This window comes from Oncorhynchus gorbuscha, linkage group LG01 (genome assembly GCF_021184085.1).
Source record: "Oncorhynchus gorbuscha isolate QuinsamMale2020 ecotype Even-year linkage group LG01, OgorEven_v1.0, whole genome shotgun sequence".
Classification (NCBI taxonomy): Eukaryota; Metazoa; Chordata; class Actinopteri; order Salmoniformes; family Salmonidae; genus Oncorhynchus; species Oncorhynchus gorbuscha.
In genome coordinates, this window is record NC_060173.1 from 12,132,914 (window position 1) to 12,148,924 (window position 16,011).

The 16,011-nt window shown below is 46.7% G+C and overlaps 1 protein-coding gene across 2 annotated transcripts in view; it reads right to left on the minus strand.

The window, feature by feature from the left end:
* LOC124033163 (prickle-like protein 1) overlaps positions 1 to 9,263 on the minus strand; it is a 67,970-nt gene extending 58,707 nt beyond the window's left edge. For both annotated transcript variants that reach the window (XM_046345132.1, XM_046345125.1), the window contains exon 1: positions 8,975 to 9,263. The gene's annotated coding sequence lies outside the window, so the exon portion shown is untranslated. The remainder of the gene's footprint in view (positions 1 to 8,974) is intronic.
* Positions 9,264 to 16,011: the final 6,748 nt, after the last annotated feature.

Sequence of the window (16,011 nt, forward strand, 5' to 3'; positions counted from 1 at the left end):
GCCTAAAACCCCAAACAGCAAGCAATGCAGGTGTAGAAGCACGGTAATCAGCTACATAGTAGTAACACTTCCTGTAGGATAATATTCCAAATAAAATTCCCAACATCCAAATTACAGATAAAATATATTATAGTCCACCATGGCCTTTAGGACAAATCCCAGGAAGTACCTTTGCTGCAGGATGTATAAACCCCACGCCCAGTAAAGTCTATTTTTAAATATCTGACCTTTCGTGTTAACAGACCAGGGGCTAGGCTACAGGGCAGCAGGTCTGGAATGAGAAACAAAGGAAGGGCCAGGGAAGGGACGTTTTGCATACTTCCAACCAGGGAGTCAGGGGGCCTGAGAGCCAGGGGGCCTGAGAGTCAGGGCACCTGAGAGCCAGGGGGCCTGAGAGCCAGGGGGCCTGAGAGTCAGGGCACCTGAGAGCCAGGGGGCCTGAGAGTCAGGGCACCTGAGAGCCAGGGGGCCTGAGAGCCAGGGGGCCTGAGAGCCAGGGAGTCAGGGGGCCTGAGAGCCAGGGAGTCGGGGGGCCTGAGAGCCAGGGGGCCATGGAGTCAGGGGGCCAGAGGCCCAGGGAGCCAGAGGGCTAGGGACCAGGGAGCCAGGGAGCCAGAGGCCCAGGGAGCCAGAGGCCCAGGGAGCCAGAGGGCTAGGGACCAGGGAGCCAGGGGGCCAGAGGGCTAGATCTGGGTCTGAGAGGTTGAAAACAGTCTGGGGCTAGATCTGGGTCTGAGAGGTTGAAAACAGTCTGGGGCTAGTCAGGATATGGGTCTGAGAGGGGGGAAACAGTCTGGGGCTAGTCTGGATATGGGTCTGAGAGGGGGAAACAGACCCTCCGATGAGGTTTATCTGGATCTGGTTCTGGGTAAGGCTGGGTGAGATTAACTTTCCAGAACCACAATGGGTGTAGATAGAAGTGTGAATGAAGTGACCACAAAGGAGAAGGGAGTTTTGCACATGTTCCATGACTATGATACAGTAATATTTCATAGCTGGTATGAGTATGCATGGGGGAAATAATTAAATATGTGTGTGTGCAGTTGTAATGACTTCATCATCTTGGTGGTCTGAATGTTTTACCCACCATTACGTTGTGTGTGTGGTTACAGCAACACAGATGATCTGGTAGGGCATTAAACTCCAGCGTCTGTGCCAACTCTGTTTCCCCCCACATCATCCTACAACTCCTAATAAACAAAGTTGTGCCTGGAAGCGCTAAATGCTTAGCATGTGGATTCAATGTGAGGTGCAGGCCGCCCAAACAGGCAGACCAGCCAGGCAGCCCAGACAGGCATCCCAAACAGGCAGTCCAGACAGGCTTCCCAAACAGGCAGTCCAGACAGGCATCCCAAACAGGCAGTCCAGACAGGCTTCCCAAACAGGCAGTCCAGACAGGCATCCCAAACAGGCAGCCCAGACAGGCTTCCCAAACAGGCAGCCCAGACAGGCTTCCCAAACAGGCAGTCCAGACAGGCTTCCCAAACAGGCAGTCCAGACAGGCAGTCCAGACAGGCTTCCCAAACAGGCAGCCCAGACAGGCTTTCCAAACAGGCAGCCCAGACAGGCTTCCCAAATAGGCAGCCCAGACAGGCTTCCCAAACAGGCAGTCCAGACAGGCTTCTCAAACAGGCAGCCCAGACAGGCCTCACATGGAGGCCTCAGCGTTAGCATGTTGGAGTTAAAAGTTGAAACTTTGACGCAAGAAAAGCAAAGCAAACATAAAGCTCTAATTCAACTCTTATGTCAAAGATCATGTCTGTACAGTACTCTCACACTGTAGCACCACTGAAGAAGCACAGCAATAGACATGGAGTGAGTCTGCAAGGCACGGTGTGTGTAGGGACCACCAGGGTCGACCACAAACTGTTTACGGTCGAGGCCACCGACGGACTCTGCCGTCACTCTGCCATGGTTTGACCACCAACTCTCCCTAGTCTGGCCATGAAAAACAGGGTTATTCCTGCCTCTCTTTCTCTCTCTCCTGTTTGTCACACGGATCTGTCTGATACTGCTTTTAGCCCAATGCGGCAGGTCGGCAGCGACCTGGGCTCGCTAGGTCGGTCGGTAGGTCGGCAGCGACCTGGGCTCGCTAGGTCGGTCGGTAGGTCGGCAGCGACCTGGGCTCGCTAGGTCGGTCGGTCGGTAGGTCGGCAGCGACCTGGGCTCGCTAGGTCGGTCGGTCGGTAGGTCGGCAGCGACCTGGGCTCGATAGGTCGGTCGGTCGGTAGGTCGGCAGCGACCTGGGCTCGCTAGGTCGGTCGGTCGGTAGGTCGGCAGCGACCTGGGCTCGCTAGGTCGGTCGGTAGGTCGGCAGCGACCTGGGCTCGCTAGGTCGGTCGGTCGGTAGGTCCGCAGCGACCTGGGCTCGCTAGGTCGGTCGGTCGGTAGGTCGGCAGCGACCTGGGCTCGCTAGGTCGGTCGGTCGGTAGGTCGGCAGCGACCTGGGCTCGCTAGGGCGGTCGGTCGGTAGGTCGGCAGCGACCTGGGCTCGCTAGGTCGGTCGGTCGGTAGGTCGGCAGCGACCTGGGCTCGCTAGGTCGGTCGGTAGGTCGGCAGCGACCTGGGCTCGCTAGGGCGGTCGGTCGGTAGGTCGGCAGCGACCTGGGCTCGCTAGGTCGGTCGGTCGGTAGGTCGGCAGCGACCTGGGCTCGCTAGGTCGGTCGGTCGGTCGGTAGGTCAGCACGCACACACACACACACACACACGTCTGTCTGTCTGTCTGGGGATAAAAGCCTGTCAGCACAGTGTCAGAGTATTTGGTTTGAGAGCGATTTACACGGATGCGAGGGTGATTTATGCAGCCCTGCACAAACACAGCTCTGTGTACATTTCACTGTTACGGGTATTAAATCAACAGAGGAAAAACATACACACGCACACTGGCACCGGGACTTACATTTCTGCTCATTCATACTCGGCTAGGGTCTGCAGCACACACTCACTAACAAACACACACACACACTGTTGGGCGTCTGCCACACACGTGTGCACACACACACACACACACACAGACGCCGACGAGTCTGACTGTATATGTCTAAGATTAGACGAATGTCTGTGATCAGTCGTCTAGCTGACGCTATACGATACGGCGCACCACAGCACTAATGTTCTGGAACCAGCCTCTTTAACTGGATGAGTTGGTAGCCTGGTTCCAGAACTGTTTATGCTGTATAGTCAACACCTATTTGCATTGACAAAGACATTAGTAGTTATACTGCGCAAACTGTTCTGGGACCGAGGCTAATAGTAAAGACAATAGGAGTTGGCCATAGGCCCACAATGTACAAACAGATCTGGGACCAGCCTAATTGAATGTAACTTGAGGAGTTTGTATGAGAATAAGCAGGCAGAGTTATCAACTACACAGTGCTGATCCTGTGAGGATTTAACAATACACTGCTGCATATAAAAATATGATAAACATCGACCGATTCTACATACTTAACGGCCATGGTGCATCTGCAATGTTTCCAAGATTTATAACAAACCAAAGCTTTTATTTCCCTTCTCAGTGTGTGTGAGGGTGTAGCGTCAGTATGCATGTGTGTGCATGTTGTGTGTGTGTGTGTGTGTGTGTGTGTGTGTGTGTGTGTGTGTGTGTGTGTGTGTGTGTGTGTGTGTGTGTGTGTGTGTGTGTGTGTGTGTGTGTGTGTGTGTGTGTGTGTGTGTGTGTGTGTGTGTGTGTGTGTGTGTGTGTGTGTGTGTGTCTGAGTGTAAGAATGTGAAAGTGTCCCATGTGTATTCATAGAGTCAGTGCAAGAGAGTTAGAGCTAAAAAAAAAATGGTCACTGCAGGTAGTCCGTGTAGTCATTATTTAGCAATCTGTTTTAGCAGTCTTATGGCTTGAGGGTAGAAGCTGTTCAGAGACCTGTTGGTTCCAGACTTGGTGCATCAGTACCGCTTGACGTGCGGTAGCAGAGTTAATAGTCTGTGCGCTGCCTCTGGATGAGCATTTTCTTGCTGTAGGGCTACAGAGACGTGCTTGTGAGGAAATATATATAATACTTCATAGAAAAGCAACTTTGAATAATGGGAAACGGGAAATGACAAAAAAATCTCCGAATTTGGTGTATGTTTTATATGCTTAGATATATATTCATTATTTATGCTGATAAAGAGCAGTGGTCTATTATGGTCCTGCTATTGCTATGCCAATTTGGGGCTTCCGAGTGGCACAGTGGTCTAAGGCATCTCAGCCCTTGAGGTGTCACTTCAAAATGTTTGTTTTTTCTGGTTCAAATCCAGGCTGTATAAAAACTGGCCATGATTGGGAATCCCATAGGTCGGGGCACACAATTGGCCCAGTGTTGTCTGGTGTAGGCCGTCATTGTAAAATAAGAATTTTAAATTAGAACCCAAACCGGCTACTATCGTGCATACATTTATTTTGTCCCCCCACATCAAACGCGATCACGACATGCAGGTTAAAATATCAAAACAAACTCTGAACCAATTACATTAACTTGGGGACAGGTTGAAAAGCATTAAACATGTATGGCACTTTAGCTAGTTAGCTTGCACTTGTTAGATAATTTGTCCTGTTTAGCTACCTTGCTGTTGCTAGCTAATTTGTCATGGAATATAAACATTGAGTTGTTCTTTTACCTGAAATGCACAAGGTCCTTTACTCAGACAATTAATCCACACATAAAACGGTCAACCGAATCGTTTCTAAAAATCTCTCCTCCTTCCAGGCTTTTTCATCTTTGAACTTATATGGTGATTGGCATCTAAACTTTCATAGTATTACCACAACGACCAGCAAAACAGATAGTCATTCAATCACCCACATGGGTATAACCAATGAGGAGATCGCACGTGGGTACCTGCTTCAATAAACCAATGAGGAGATGGGAGAGGCAGAACGTGCAGCGCGATCTGCGTCAGAAATAAATTACTTCTATTGTAGCCCTTGGCTTCGCAGACGCTCGTTGGCACGCGCGACATGTCCGGTCTGGTCAGCATGTTAACTGACTTGTTAAATAAATAAAAACATTATCCCTTTTGGAGAATCATCAAGTATCATTACCTTGTGAAGAGATGCAATAAATCACCTAGATATGATTTCACTTTAGATAGTTATGTCATTATGAATTGTCATTAATGAGCTGAACCCAAAAACTGCCAACCAAAGCAGTGAGTGACTGTTCTAACCACTAGGTGACACCCATACCTTGATTTCTACTCTGAGAGCTTCCCCTTTCCCTATTTCCCAAAGAAACACACACACACAGATGAACACACACTTGGACACAGGACACACACACACACACACACACACACACACACACACACACACACACACACACACACACACACACACACACACACACACACACACACACACACACACACACACACACACACACACACACACACACACACACACAGCATGCCATAGTGTTTCAAACACCAATGTTTCTGCTCTCAGATTCAATAATAACTTCCAAATGAACGGGGTCACACTAACTCAACCCCCAAATGAACGGGGTCACACTAACTCAACCCCCCAAATGAACGGGGTCACACTAACTCAACCCCCAAATGAAGGGGGTCACACTAACTCAACCCCCAAATGAACGGGGTCACACTAACTCAACCCCCAAATGAAGGGGGTCACACTAACTCAACCCCCAAATGAACGGGGTCACACTAACTCAACCCCCAAATGAACAGGGTCACACTAACTCAACCCCCAAATGAACAGGGTCACACTAACTCAACCCCCCAAATGAACGGGGTCACACTAACTCAACCCCCAAATGAACGGGGTCACACTAACTCAACCCCCCAAATGAACGGGGTCACACTAACTCAACCCCCAAATGAACGGGGTCACACTAACTCAACCCCCAAATGAAGGGGGTCACACTAACTCAACCCCCCAAATGAACGGGGTCACACTAACTCAACCCCCAAATGAACGGGGTCACACTAACTCAACCCCCAAATGAACGGGGTCACACTAACTCAACCCCCCAAATGAAGGGGGTCACACTAACTCAACCCCCCAAATGAACGGGGTCACACTAACTCAACCCCCAAATGAAGGGGGTCACACTAACTCAACCCCCAAATGAACGGGGTCACACTAACTCAACCCCCAAATGAAGGGGGTCACACTAACTCAACCCCCCAAATGAACGGGGTCACACTAACTCAACCCCCAAATGAACGGGGTCACACTAACTCAACTCCCAAATGAACAGGGTCACACTAACTCAACCCCCCAAATGAACGGGGTCACACTAACTCAACCCCCAAATGAACGGGGTCACACTAACTCAACCCCCCAAATGAACGGGGTCACACTAACTCAACCCCCAAATGAACGGGGTCACACTAACTCAACTCCCAAATGAACGGGGTCACACTAACTCAACCCCCCAAATGAACGGGGTCACACTAACTCAACCCCCAAATGAACGGGGTCACACTAACTCAACCCCCCAAATGAACGGGGTCACACTAACTCAACCCCCCAAATGAACGGGGTCACACTAACTCAACCCCCAAATGAACGGGGTCACACTAACTCAACCCCCAAATGTATTGTACATAATCACTGCCTGACCAAGTGACAGTTAAAACCTCTCATGCATGACACTGTAGGAGACCACTCTGAAGTGTGAGAACAGATAAATCTGTTCTCCCCTCTCTGAGACGACAGGCTTTAAACAGGGCTGTGCTGGGATCAGGAGAGAGAGAGAGTTGGAGAGAGAGAGTTGGAGAGAGAGAGTTAGAGAGAGCGAGAGTTAGAGAGAAAGAGAGAGAGAGTTAGAGAGAGAGAGTTAGAGAGAGAGAGTTAGAGAGAGAGTTAGAGAGAGAGAGTTAGAGAGAGTTAGAGAGAGTTAGAGAGTTAGAGAGAGAGAGAGAGTTAGAGAGAGTTAGAGAGAGAGAGAGTTAAATGCTTTTCTTTCTCCCATACAGCCCCCCAGCTGTGGCCACAGTGACAGATTACAAGCCAGCCTGTCTGTGTGTATGTGTGTGTCGTGCATGTGTGTGTGTGTGTGTGTGTGTGTGTGTGTGTGTGTGTGTGTGTGTGTGTGTGTGTGTGTGTGTGTGTGTGTGTGTGTGTGTGTGTGTGTGTGTGTGTGTGTGTGTGTGTGTGTGTGTGTGTGTGTGTGTGTGTGTGTGTGTGTGTGTGTGTGTGTGAGAGAGAGGGTTGTCCTGCTCTCCCTCCATCTGACTGATACTTAGCCTAAAGCATACCACAGAGCCACACAATACAATACAAGCCTCCATAGAGAGAGCATGCAGACATGCTTATGCTGATTGCTGATGTTGACTGTACCATGTTGGGAGCAAATACTATTTGAGGAGAACTTTAGTAAATATAACATCCACTGCCATGTGTTGGTGCCTTTGGATATCCTTAAATATTGAGATGAGTGTGTGTGTGTGTGTGTGTCACCATTCCCCAATGGGATTATAATAATTTTGAGAATCTCTTCAAAAAGGTGTGTGATTATGAAGCAGTCGTTTGAACTGCATGAGCAGTGGGCACAGGTGCTTAGTTTCACCGAGAGAGGTCAGTTAACAATATATCCATCAATAATCTTAAACACACAAGAAGACAGAAAAGGACTGAAAGTGACACTGTGGAGAGAGAGTAAACACACTCTCCCTTCACCCGTTGAGCAGAGCGCCAGACGGCTCGCCCTTCACCCGTTGAGCAGAGCGCCAGGCGGCTCGCCCTTCACCCGTTGAGCAGAGCACCAGACGGCTCGCCCTTCACCCGTTGAGCAGAGCGCCAGGCGGCTCGCCCTTCACCCGTTGAGCAAAGCGCCAGGCGGCTCGCCCTTCACCCGTTGAGCAGAGCGCCAGGCGGCTCGCCCTTCACCCGTTGAGCAGAGCGCCAGGCGGCTCGCCCTTCACCCGTTGAGCAGAACGCCAGGCGGCTCGCCCTTTCACCCGTTGAGCAGAGCGCCAGGCGGCTCGCCCTTCACCCGTTGAGCAGAGCGCCAGGCGGCTCGACCTTCACCCGTTGAGCAGAGCGCCAGGCGGCTCGCCCTTCACCCGTTGAGCAGAGCGCCAGGCGGCTCGCCCTTTCACCCGTTGAGCAGAGCGCCAGGCGGCTCGCCCTTCACCCGTTGAGCAGAGCGCCAGGCAGCTCGCCCTTCACCCGTTGAGCAGAGCGCCAGGCGGCTCGCCCTTTCACCCGTTGAGCAGAGCGCCAGGCGGCTCGCCCTTCACCCGTTGAGCAGAGCGCCAGGCGGCTCGCCCTACACCCGTTGAGCGGAGCGCAAGGCAGCTCTCCCGGAGTTGGGGATGGGACCGCGCAGGGAGAGACTGACAGACAGCGCAGCAGCAGCGGCCAGTCACAGTTCTCTGCGCCGACCAGTTGTCACCAAAGTGACAGGCAACAGCTGAGAACATACATCTGGAACCCAGGGAGCCTCCACACTTCGACACCCCCTATATTTTAGACCACATTGCTTCAAGTATTGACGTTAGGGTTTTTTCACAAGACCGCAACCGACAAGGAAAGTAGACTATTTGTGATCTTATCGGAAGGTCAGGCTAGCTAGACTTTGTTAATGTCCCTTGTAGGCAAGGCTATTTCATTTCTGAAAGCATTCATAATCATTTACAGACCATACATAACGGTCTGTATGTATCATAGAAAGCCCTCTCATACCTTTGCTAAAAAAAAAGCCGACACGTTTTCTGAGTCAACAGCAGGGAATTTAAATATGAAAGAGACTGATCGAAAATATACTTCTCTTGATGAAAAAATAGCACAAAGCTTATTGTGAATAGTAGCCTAATAAAGAGACTAATTCAGTTTTAAAATAGCTTGCTCATGATAAATACTTTCAGAAAATAAAACACACTTCACTGGGCAGCTCAATTCAGGCTCATAAAAGTTAAACGAAATTGCAATATAAACATGTTTCCATTATGCAATATATCTTTTGATATTTGATACACTGATACAAGGACGCAACATATATGGTATCCTTACCCCCAAAGAGTTCAGTCCTGGTAAACAAAGAATCCAGAACTAATATTCCTTGACGTGTAGAAACGATTCAAGTTACGTCGCATTGGCATGAAATGAAATGTCCAGAAAGCGCACCGTTGTCCCGTAGACTTGTCCCGAATTGCGCGGTTAGATTCGTCCAAATGTCGGCGACTGCATGTTGTAGGCAAAACGAGTGAACTAGGGAGCCTACTTTGTAAAAGTTCATCTATGACTGTCACAGCATCTCCTTATAAATTCACTAGCGCCCCGTTCGTAATAATGGGCTCAACTCGAGCCACACCGAAATGGCATTAGCATTACTCTTTGCCTATTGGCTTAAACAAGCAACCCCCACCAAGAGAGAGAAAGAGAGAGAGAGAGAGAGAGAGAGAGAGAGAGAGAGAGAGAGAGAGAGAGAGAGAGAGAGAGAGAGAGAGAGACCATGTCTTAGTCATTGAATTGAATTGAGATGGCGGGAGAGAAAGAGAGAAAGAGAGAGAGGGAGCAAGAGAGAGAGAGAAAGAGAGAGAGAGAGAGAGAGAGAGAGAGAGAGAGAGAGAGAGAGAGAGAGAGAGAGAGAGAGACCATGTCTTAGTCATTGAATTGAATTGAGATGGCGGGAGAGAGAGAAAGAGAGAAAGAGAGAGAGGGAGCAAGAGAGAGAGAGACATATATATATATATAGAGAGAGAGAGAGAGAGGGAGCGAGAGAGAGAGAGAAAGAGAGAGAGACCATATCTTAGTCATTGAATTGAATTGAATTGAGATGGCGAGAGAGAGATAAAGAGAGAGAGAGAGAGGGAGCGTGAGAGAGAGAGAGAGAGTGAGAGAGACATGGAGAGAGAGAGAGAGGGAGAGGTGGACATTCTTAGTAATCCCGAGAATGTTGACGATTTTTGCCGGTGAGTTTCACTCCTGCTTCCATTTCCACTGGGACTGCTCCAGAGAAAGTCTTTAATAATGTATCATAGATGTAAACAATGTGAGTCATTGAGTAAATGTAAATGTTTTGTTTTAGGTTTAATTGCCGCAGCCCAGCCACATAATGGATTTTGAACATTTATGAAATCTCATGAAAAAATCATGGATTGGCCTGCAATTAATGTCCCTCCCTCCCTCCCTCCCTCCCTCCCACATTTTGTTGTGTTACCACTGAATTGATTAGATTGATTAGATTTCAATTATTTTGTCACCGTTCCACACACCATATTTTCAAGCATAGTGGTAGCTGCATCATGTTATGGGTATGCTTGTAATTGATATGGACTGGGGAGTTTTTCAGGATAAAAAAATAAATGGAATGGAGCTAAGCACAGGTAAAATGCTAGAGGAAAACCTGGTATGATCTGCTTTCCACCAGGCTGGGAGATTAATTAACCTTTCAGCAAGACAATAACCTAAAACACAAGGCCAAATCTACGCTGGAGAGCTCATCAAGAAGACAGTGAATGTTCCTGAGTGGCCGAGTTACAGTTTTGACTAAAATCTACTTGAAAATCCATGGCAAAACCTGAAACGGTTGTCTAGCAATGATCAACAACCAATTTTATAGAGCTTGAACAATTTTTAAAAGAATAAAGGGGCAAATGTTTCACAAACCAGGTGTGGAAACCTCTTAGAGAAAGACTCACAACTATAAACGTGGCCAAAGATGTTTATACAAAGTACTCACTCAGTGGTGTGAATACGTATGTAAATGAGATATTTCTGTAATTTATTTTCAATACATTTACGGTCTGAATACTTTCTGAAGGCACTGTATATGCACACACTGAAAAAGGGCCATAGCTCAACTATGTTATTGGATCAGTCAAATGCCTCTGGTTGATTGAAGTTTCAGAGTTAGCAAGCTATCCAATCTTTCCTTGAACAGTATAGGGCTTCAAAAGGCCGACTGTTTTTGAAGCATTTAGAGAAAAGCATAGGCATAATATGCTATGATTGGTTGTTATCACTTAGCATGGACCAAAACAACTGGAGCAAGTCTGACAAGGCTCCAAAATAACCCCCTAAAGGTCAAAGATGAGGTCAGTATTGATGTCTTTGGGACGACATCACTTTTACAAAATGGGACATCAAAGCTTTAAGCTACATGTGTAATATAAATGTGACAAATGGCTCATTCTGATTGGATGACCTTTGACACCTAACATTAGAATAAGGAGCTCGGTCATTGGTTGACCCAGGTCATGGTAAACTGAAAGCATTATAAGTGGGACCAGGTTCTGCCAAACCCTGTCAATCAATTTCCACGCACACATTCGCATGCGTGCACACACACACACGCATGCACACGCAAGCAACGTACGTACACACGCACACACGCACACACGCACGCACACGCACACACACACACACACACACACACACACACACACACACACACACACACACACACACACACACACACACACACACACACACACACACACACACACACACACACACACACACACACACACACACACACACACACACACACACACACACACACACACACACACACACACACACACACACAGAGAGAGTGCACTGCTCTGACAGATTCCATCTGGATCAGATGGATGTAAAGCCTACTTCTCTTTGGCGTTGCACTTCAATGAAATATATTTTCTTTGTGTGTTTCTTTTTCCCCATTTCTGTTCCCCTGTAAAATAGCGAGACATACTAAGAGTTACAACCATGTTCAAAGTATTTGAGTGTGCTGGGAAGTAAACAAAACAAACAGCAGAACTATTTGTACATCACCGTATCTTGATGTTAAGAAACGGTTCAGTTCAACCAGTGAGTGTTGTAAATTAGCCACACAGAGCCCTTTAATGGTCAGTGTTGGTTGGACATGCTGTCTCGAGAAAGGACACTGAAGGAGATAGCATATCTCTCTGTCGGGCATATGATTTACTGCTACCCTAATGCTCTATGTGGGTTAGAGCAGAATGTTTATTAAGCAAACCTCTTTCCCTATCACTTATCACTTATCTTAATCTATTGCTTATCTAATGTGATATTTATGACAGTGTTGTAAAAAGGCTCTCACAACACAGCATCACTGAGCTGTAGAACCATTAGGATGGCTTGCATACCAAGCAAGCGCAGCATGTTTCACTGTGTCCAGATGAAGTTTCTTCACTGCTTCATTCAGGACCGGATGTTCTGGACTAAACATCTACTTTGAAAAAGGTCTTAGAAAACAGCCCAAATTATTTGTTCATTCAGCTACTTTGACAAAAGAGGGACAATCACTCATATACAGTACAAGCTAAGTCATTTACTTGATCAGTGAGGGGATAGCACTTTGGAGATTCATCATTTGATTTGAGGAAAAAGCCCTTTCCAATGCAGCTGTATATTATGTTTGGCAGGTTTTGTGACAGAACAGAAGGGAATGTTTTAGTTGTGCTAAATCTTTAATATTTTTAACAAGACTGGGAGCTCAGAGTGCCCCCTGCAGAGATCGAGATATCTCTCTCTCTCTCTCTCTCTCTCTCTCTCTCTCTCTCTCTCTCTCTCTCTCTCTCTCTCTCTCTCTCTCTCTCTCTCTCTCTCTCTCTCTCTCTCTCTCTCTCTCTCTCTCTCTCTCTCTCTCTCTCTCTCTCTCTCTCTCTCTCAAAATTGGTCTACTTACATGATTACTATTAACAAGTTGGAAGATACAAGATACCTCAAGAATATTTGAGCTCCGTGCCTCGGACACAAGCCCACAATAAGCACTTTGTGACGTTGATACTTTAACTTAAAACGAAGAGCTATTACACTTTCTCTCTCTCTCTGTTTCCATTATTACAGTTTTTCTCAATTGCTAAAACACAATTTCGGAAACCTTGCTCCATTTCCTGAAAACATTAAACACAAAACCTCATCTTCAAGCACTATTTACATAACCTCCTCTCGCAAAATGAAACATTCGCCCCAAAACAGTTTTACCTGTGTTCAAAATCGAACACTGCTCTCAAATCATAAACAAAGTGATCAAAATGATATACATTCTCAAGCAGTCAGTAAACAATACACCGAAAAATAGAAAACACATTGTTCAAAAATACAATTCTCAGGGAGAAGTACATTTTTAATCTAATTATTATTATTATTTTTCCGTCTTTTGATGGACGAAAACATGTTCTATCATAGTAGCTCAAAATTGATCAGAAATTACTACTCTGTTTTGCTCTTTGCAATTTTGTTCTTCCTACTTTTACAGAACTGTACCCTGCATCTCACAAACTTGTCCTTTGTCTCTGTGATACTGTAATTCTTGTTCTTTGTTGATATGAACCTGCAACCAGTCAAAATCTATTGAGCAGTCAGTACTGTTAATAAATGGAAAGCACAATGTTCAGGGCCATACAATTTGTCCATTGTACAGTATACAGCCTACAATGCACTGTACTACAGTATACAATACTAAAAGGGACACAAATCAAAGGAGTAAACATGCGATCAATGTGCTTCTTCTTGTCTTTGGGCTGGGTCAGGCCAGAGCACTTCGTTGACATCACAAGCTATATTGTCCCTCCTGAGGCAACGGGGGAAGAAGCATCTTGTGCGCCGTATCCAGCCCTGACATGATTCCTCACCTATATCACCACAGGCTAAATCCATGGCTTGCAGCAGATTTACTCTGGTGTAGGGTTGTCTATCATACACTTTCCATCTCCAAGAGGAGAAAAACTCCTCAATCGGATTCAGGAAAGGTGAGTATGGAGGGACAAGTTCATAAACTGCCCATTGATTTTAAACCGTTCCCTTACCTGATCAGCTCGGTGGAAACTGGCATTGTCCCACATTATCACATAGGTGGGAATTGGATTCTCATTTAGCTCTTGACCCTGCCGCTCAAATAAAATATCTCTTAGATTGGCAATAAATCTTAGAAGGTGCTGGGTGTTATATGGCCCGAGTGTAACATGGTGATGTAGAACACCATGGTTGCTGATAGCAGCACAGATTGTGACATTGCCACCTCATTGACCAGGGACTTCAACAATGGCCCGCTGTCCAATCACAGCCTCTCCTTCTCCTCTTTGTTAGATTGAAGATACAAAGATGTTTCATTCCAAGTCAAATCCTGTGTGAAATTATACTGTATGGAGGATCTTGTACGGTCAGAGACAGTGCTATACTGTGTAAATTAGCTCCATACAGTGTCGATTCATTCACATAGTATGTGTTAAGTCTAGATTACAGTAAATGTTTCTGTCTTGTATCACAGTTCTTTCAACCTTGGTGAGTTGCTTACTATGGTTTCATTTCCTGTTACGATGGAGGACACGGCCAATCGTGGAAATGCTCACACTGTGCCCTGGAAGTTATCTTGATTTCTCTGAGGACCCATGCCAACTATAACGACCTCTTGCTCCCGAGTGAATATAGCTGTCCTTCCACCTGCATGTGGCAGCCTTGCAATTCTACAAAAAGTAGTTGTGGAGTTACAAAACATATTCATGCAGTACAATACATACAGTGATTAACTTTACAAATGTCTATTGAAACAGCTGCATACAGTGTAGTACAGTAAATTTGCAATTACAAAAATACAGTAGTATACTGTACCTGTTCTCTTCTCTGAAAGTCCTTACTAAGGTGGACACAGAAAATCAGCTCAAATTGAGTTGCACTCTAAGTCCTGCTTCCCTCATTGTCAGTCCATGGACAAGAACATGGTCTATAACTGTTGCTCGAATTTCATCAGATATTTCCACTATGTCTTCCTCTTCGTCCTCCTCTTCCTCTTTCTTGCCCTCGTCCTCCTCGTCGCCCACCTCGCATACACACTCGTCCTCATTCTCTCACATTGTTTCTTCAATCCATTCTCAGACTTTCTCCTTCCCACCTTCAACAACCTGTTTGCTCTCTGAACTGGCTTATATTGGTTGTGTCGCACCATTTGAAACAGGTTAAATCAATTTTGAGTGGTTGTGTTCAATCAATGACATATGGTCTCTATTTGTATTTGATTGTTGCCACTTGTGTTTACCAGTATGGATGACATGTGCATTAGAGTGCAGAATGTGTTTTGAGAATGGGAATGTGTTTAGAGTTTTGCTGAAAAGTCTAAGTGAGATCTGCCATTCCAGGACCTTGAGATGCTTCTTACGGAGCCACTCCTTAGTTGCCCTGGCTGTGTGTTTCAGGTCATTGTCATGCTGGAAGACCCAGCCACGACTCATCTTCAATGCTCTTACTGAGGCAAGGAGGTTGTTGGTCAAGATCTCGCGATACATGGCCCCATCCATCCTCCCCTCAATACGGTGCATTCGTCCTGTCCCCTTTGCAGAAAAACATCCCCAAAGAATTATGTTTCCACCTCCATGCTTCACGGTTGGGATGGTGTTCGGGGTTGTACTCATCCTTCTTCTTCCTCCAAACACGGCGAGTGGAGTTTAGACCAAAAAGCTCTATTTTTGTCTCATCAGACCTTCTTCCATTCCTCCTCTGGATCATCCAGATGGTCATTGGCAAACTTCAGACGGGCCTGGACATGTGCTGGCTTGAGCAGGGGGACCTTGCGTGCGCTGCAGGATTTTAATCCATAACGGCGTAGTGTGTTACTAATGGTTTTCTTTGAGACTGTGGTCCCAGCTCTCTTCAGGTCATTGACCAGGTCCTGCCGTGTAGTTCTGGGCTGATCCCTCACCTTCCTCGTGATCATTGATGCCCCACGATGTGAGATCTTGCATGGAGCCCCAGACCGAGGGTGATTGACCGTCGTCTTGAACTTCTTCCATTTTCTAATAATTGCGCCAACAATTGTTGTCTTCTCACCAAGCTGCTTGCCTATTGTCCTTTAGCCCATCCTAGCCTTGTGCAGGTCTACAATTTTACCCTGATGTCCTTACACAGCTCTCTGGTCTTGGCCATTGTGGAGAGGTTGGAGTCTGTTTGATTGAGTGTGTGGACAGGTGTCTTTTATACAGTTAACAAGTTCAAACAGGTGCAGTTAATACAGGTAATGAGTGGAGAACAGGAGGGCTTCTTAGAAAAACTAACCGGTCTGTGAGAGCCGGAATTCTTACTGGTTGGTAGGTGATCAAATACTT